The sequence below is a fragment of the Dendrobates tinctorius genome, unplaced genomic scaffold, assembly GCF_039654945.1.
Source record: "Dendrobates tinctorius isolate UK_male_01 unplaced genomic scaffold, ASM3965494v1 ptg000196l, whole genome shotgun sequence".
Lineage (NCBI taxonomy): Eukaryota > Metazoa > Chordata > Amphibia > Anura > Dendrobatidae > Dendrobates > Dendrobates tinctorius.
The window spans coordinates 4,975,999-4,981,998 of NW_027361863.1; the positions used below are offsets into that span (position 1 = coordinate 4,975,999).

A 6,000-nucleotide genomic window follows, 5' to 3' on the forward strand; every position below is an offset into this window, starting at 1 on the left:
CGGCGTCATCGAGAATTACCGCGAGACGTCGCGATCCCACGAGAACGGACGCCATCGCGGGCATTTTCGCAAAGGATTACTGGGAACGGATGCGCGGGACATCGGAAGGTAAGAATAACAGTATTTTTTTTTTTTACATCCTATCTTTTACTACTGATGCTGCATAGGCGGCCTCAGTAGTAAAAAGTTGGTCACACTCGTCAAACACTATGTTTGACGAGTGTGACCAACTTGTCAATCAGTTCTCCAAGCGATGCTATAGAACGCTTGGAAAACGCTAGCATTCTGCAAGCTAATTACGCTTGCAAAATGCTAGTTTTTCCGTGGGAAAATCGCGGGAATTTAAAATGTGATTTTCCCGCGGAATGGAATTCCGGAATTCTCGCGGTAATTTCCGCGAGAGTTCCGTTACGTGTGCACATAGCCTTAAAGGCGCTATAGAGGAGACGTTCAGAAAGGTACATGTTGGCGGAGCGTTGGAAGGGAGCATTCCATCTGACCTGGAGGTTGACCGAGTCCCTGACCCGGAGGACACAGCACGGAGGCAGGCACCTGTGTGTACTACAGACTGTGAGTAAAGCTTTGGAACTACAAGCCCTGGTGTCCTCCATTCATTCTTGCGCCAACGCACCCAGCACCGCTACATCTGGTTACCAGCTTCTACACCGCTTGTGCCTCTCCTCTTCCCCTACATCTACACTGCCCTGGGGCTACAGCTCCACCTGTGGGGAACTTCACCATCTTGGCTGCAACACACCACCAGCCCCAGAGGATCTGCATGCAGCGTCGTCCTAACATCTCACTTGCCGAACACCACAGGTGGCGTCAAGAACTATTCCATTCACTACATTCTACCATTCAATTTCCCCCATTAATTGGGCGCCCAGGGCCACAGACCGGGTCACCGCTGCTGTGACACATCCCGCCGACACCGGCCCGGTACCCCACAGCCATGGGAGGGCGACCCACATGTCTTGCAGCTGTTTGACAGACCCAACACATGCATGGATTTCTAACAAACAGTCAATCCCTGCATGTATTGCGTCTAACAGCCATTAGACATGCAGCCGTGGGGTCTCGAACATATTATTGGAGCATGACGATTAAAAGATCGATGGTCTGCTTGTGAAAATAAAAAAAAAAAAATTGCAACAGGTATTACTCTGATCTGTATTCTGCCCCATTATAAGTCAATCTGTCCAAAAAAAAAATAAAAATAATATAGGAAACTGTATTTGACTTGCGATGAGCGAATGTGCTGGGATAAGGTGTTATCTGAGCATGCTCGGGTGCTAACTGAGTGTCTTCGTCGTGCTTGAATAATATGTTTCAGTCCCCGTGGCTGCATGTCTCACGGCTGTTAGACAACAAATGCGGGGATTGTCTGTTTCTTAGGCAATCCCTGCATGTGTTGTGGTTGTCGAACAGCCGAGGTGACTCGAACATATTTTTCGAGTGCGCCGAAGTCTCTGTCAGCACCCAAGCATGCTCAGATAACACTTTATCCGTGCACGTTCGCTCATCACTATAGATGACCTTTTTATTTATTAATTTGTTCATGTAAAATTTAAATAAAAAACAACAAACACATGGGACGACTAAGGCCTGTTTCACACTTACATTTTTCCAGTCAGTTGCCAGCCGCCAAAAGGGTGGAGAACGGATCCATGTCTGTCGAAACACCAACGGGAGCCACCGGACCGTTGGTTTGACGGGATCCGCCGATCTAGGAGTGTTAAAGGAACTGCAGTCCTGAAAAAAAAGTACCGCCGATGTAGCGGGGCCACGAGAAGAGAGCTGGTATGAGCCGCGAGAAAAGAGCGGGGAACTCGCGGGCATGATCCGGGAGCCGCGGGAAGAGAGGATCGGGAGCCGCGAGAAGAGAGTGGGCATGATCCGGGAGCAGGCATCTCACGATCATGATGAGAGATTTTAGCGCCTCACGGGACAGTAGTTAAGGGTTATAATGCTTCCCGGAGTGAAAATAGCGAACCGTCACTGCAAAAAAACGTTGCAGGGTCCGTCTCATCCGCCCGGGAGCCGCTAAAATCTTGGCGGATCCGTACAATAACGTAAGTCTATGGGTGTAAAAAATGGATCCGCCCCTTTTAAAAAAAAAAAAATTGGCGGATCTTGACTGACGGGAAAAAACTGACGTGTGAAACAGGCCTTGGCGTCATTTTTTTTTCCTCTGCCCCCGCTCATCGGAACCTGCTCTTGGACTGCGGTGACATGTTTTCTACAACCAAAAACAAGCTGTCTGCCTCTTGTCCGTGACTAGGTCTCGTTTTTTTTTTTTTTTTTTTAAATTTTATTTCTTTTTTACTGGCTAAAAAAAATAAAAAGGCTAAACCTCGGATTAGTCGCAGTCACATGGGACTTGCAATGAAGTCTTTACAGAAAATCCCTGACATAGCGCTGGGTGTCGGGCGACGCCGAGGGCTCCACTAACCATTGCTGCCGACACTTGGGGCGGCTTGAGACCGAACTGAGTCTCCCAAGATGGAGTACAGACCTGAGCCCGACAGCCTCATAGACATGAATGATGCACAGGGGGGCGCTCTACCCTGAGAGACGGGGTCAGGGAAGGTCGGATCGGGGACCTGAAGATAAATGTCATTTCCCTCAGCACCAAAATCCCCCTCAAACACTACAAGCCTCCCATAGGCAGGAATGGGCCGGTGTTATAAGGTCGATTCACTGGGTGAGGGGTGCTGAGACTTGTAGTCCTACAGCAGCTACAGAGCAGGTACCAAGTGACAGTTGGGAGTCCAACAGAAATCTAGCAGGGCAGGATGGCACTTGTAGTCCCTCACCAGCTTCACACCAGTAACCATCACACAATATCCCGGGGCTACAGCTCGGACACTACAAGTCCCAGCAGCCATAGAGCTTACAATACCTATCTGCTGAGATTTGTAGTCCTACAGCAGCTACAGAGCAGGTACCAAGTGACAGTTGGGAGTCCAACAGAAATCTAGCAGGGCAGGATGGCACTTGTAGTCCTCCTCCACAGCTTCACACAGTCTCCCTCAGGACACTAGAAGTCTCAGCAGCGCCAGAGCTTGTTATCATACGTAGCTGCTGAGACTTGTACATCCACCACAGCAGGACGTTCTCTGCACTAGAGCACAGAGCCAGTATATCCCAGTACAGCCCAGTCCCCGGGCAGAGCACTCACATCACAACCATCTCCCTCCGCCGAAGCCTCTAAAGTGTCGCTGACTAGCTGTAACTGCTTCTGGTCACGTGACGCGCTGCCGTCCTCGGGCTACGGGGCGGCGGCTGGGACAAACTTCCCTCGTTACGTTATACTACTGAACTGACTGGAAATGGCCCGCAGGAAGCAAAATCCTGATATCAGAGAAGCAGGAGCAGAAAGTGCAGCTATATTCTGTGTATTGTAGGAGGTTTGGCCGCAGTGCTCCTATAAGGGCCTATAGCGGCCTAGTAAATAAGACCGAGGCCTGTGAGTAATCCTCCATGTTATTGACACACAACAAATAAAAAACAATATGCCACACAGAAAAAGAAAAACCCCCGAGGGACAGTTATGTCAGGAGTAAGCTATATGCATTAATATATCCTGGGTTATGCCCCACTGGTGTCATAAAGCAATTGTTGCATTGTATGGAGCAACGTGCAAATGGCCAATATGTAGAGATATACTGTAGGTGACTAATGCTGGCAGGTGCTGGGGTATAAGGCTGTGTGCACACGCTGCGGATTAGGTGCAGATTCATCCGCGCAGATTTTGTAAAATCCGCAGGTGAAACCGCAGGTCAAAAGACCTGCGGTTTTACCTGCGGATTGCTCTGCAGTTTTGCCCTGCGGTTTTTCATCTCCTCAATGGAGGAGATGGCAAACCGCAGGAGAATCCGCAGAAAGAATTGACATGTCAATTCTTTCTGCGGATTGAAAACCGCAGATAATCCGCGCGGAAAATTCCGCACCATCTGCACTGCGGTTTTTGATTCCCATAGGGAATCATTGTACTGTACACCGCAGCAGAAACTGCTGCGGGTCCGCAGCGGCCAAAACCGCTGCGGAACCGCAGCAAAATCCGCAGCGTGTGCACACAGCCTAACACCTCCTCCTACTGCAGGAATGGAGGCTCATCATAAAATGGTGGTCATGACACAAAATGATCACTGCAGAGGAACTAAGAGGTGTGAATACAAAGCACTAGGCAGAGTGCCCACATACATGCATAGTAACATAGTTTTGAAGGCTGAAGGAAGAACTTATGTCCATATAGTTCAGCCTATTTTTAGTGCAGCTGTTCTGCATTGTTGATCCTGGGGAAGGCAAAAAACCCACAGAGTAGAAGCCAATTTTCTCCATAGGGAAAAAAATTCCTTCCCCTAAGCTGGGTCAACCATCTACCTATAATATTCTGTTATTCATAACCTTCTATACTGTTACTCACAAGAAAAGCCTCCATTCCTTTCTTAAATTCATTCAGTGAGTTGGCCATCACCACTTCCTCAGGAAGAGAATTCCAGAGCCTCACTGCTCTTACCGTGAAGAACCCTCTTCTATGCTGGTGCAGAAATGGTCTTTCCTCCAAACGAAGAGAATGCCCCCTTGTTCTTGTCACAGTCCTTGGTACAAACAGTTCATTGGAGAGATCTCTGTATTGCCCTCTGATATACTTGTACATATATATTAGGTCTCCCCTAAGTCTTCTCTTTTCTAGAGTAAATAGACCTAATTTTGATAACCTTTCTGGGTATTGTAGTGAACCAACTCCATTTATCATTTTAGTAGCCCGCCTTTGAACCCTTTCAAGTTCAGTAATGTCTTTCTTGAGCACCAGCGTCCAAAATTGCACACAATACTCCAAGTGTGGTCTGACGAGTGATATGTACAGAGGGAAAATTATGTTTTCATCTCGTGACACATAACACTAGGCAGAGTGCCCACATACAGTACCTAGCATTCTGTAAAGTGCCCTCATACATAGCACTCTGTAGAGTGCCCACATACATAACACTAGGTAGAGTGCCCACATACATAGCATTCTGTAGAGTGCCCACATACACAGCACTAGGCAGAGTGCTCACATACATAACACTAGGCAGAGTGCCCACATACATAGCATTCTGTAGAGTGCCCACATACATAGCACTCTGTAGAGTGCCCACAAACATAGCACTGGCCAGAGTGCCCCAGACATAGCACTAGCCAGAGTGCCCACATACATAGCACTAGGCAGAGTGCCCACATACATAACACTAGGCAGAGTGCCCACATACATAACACTAGGCAGAGTGCTCACATACATAGCATTCTGTAGAGTGCCCCCATACATAGCACTCTGTAGAGTGCCCACATACATAACACTAGCCAGAGTGCCACAGACATAGCACTAGCCAGAGTGCCCACATACATAGCACTAGGCAGAGTGCCCACATATATAGAACTCTGTAGAGTGCCCACATACATAGCACTAGCCATAGTGCCCACATACATAGCACTAGGCAGAGTGCCCACATACATAGCACTCTGTAGAGTGCCCACATACATAACACTAGCCAGAGTGCCACAGACATAGCACTAGCCAGAGTGCCCACATACATAGCACTAGGCAGAGTGCCCACATACATAGCACTCTAGAGTGCCCACATACATAACAGTAGCCAGAGTGCCACAGACATAGCACTGGCCAGAGTGCCCACATACATAGCACTAGGCAGAGTGCCCACATACATAGCACTAGGCAGAGTGCCCACATACATAACACTAGCCAGTGACCACATGCATAGCACTAGGCAGAGTGCCCACATACATAATACTAGGCAGAGTGCCTACATACATAGCACTAGGCAGAGTGCCCACATACATAACACAAGCCAGAGTGCCACAGACATAGCACTAGCCAGAGTGCCCACATACATAGCACTAGGCAGAGTGCCCACATACATAGCACTCTAGAGTGCCCACATACATAACAGTAGCCAGAGTGCCACAGACATAGCACTGGCCAGAGTGCCCACA

At 48.5% G+C, this 6,000-nt stretch overlaps 1 protein-coding gene across 3 annotated transcripts in view; it reads right to left on the reverse strand.

Moving 5' to 3' along the window:
* Nucleotides 1-3,403, reverse strand: part of R3HCC1L (R3H domain and coiled-coil containing 1 like) — a 56,022-nt gene extending 52,619 nt beyond the window's left edge. Inside the window, exon 1 of one of the 3 annotated variants that reach the window (XM_073552825.1) lies at nucleotides 3,182-3,403. The gene's annotated coding sequence lies outside the window, so the exon portion shown is untranslated. The other 2 variants (XM_073552827.1, XM_073552826.1) reach the window with 2 other exon arrangements.
* Nucleotides 3,404-6,000: the final 2,597 nt, after the last annotated feature.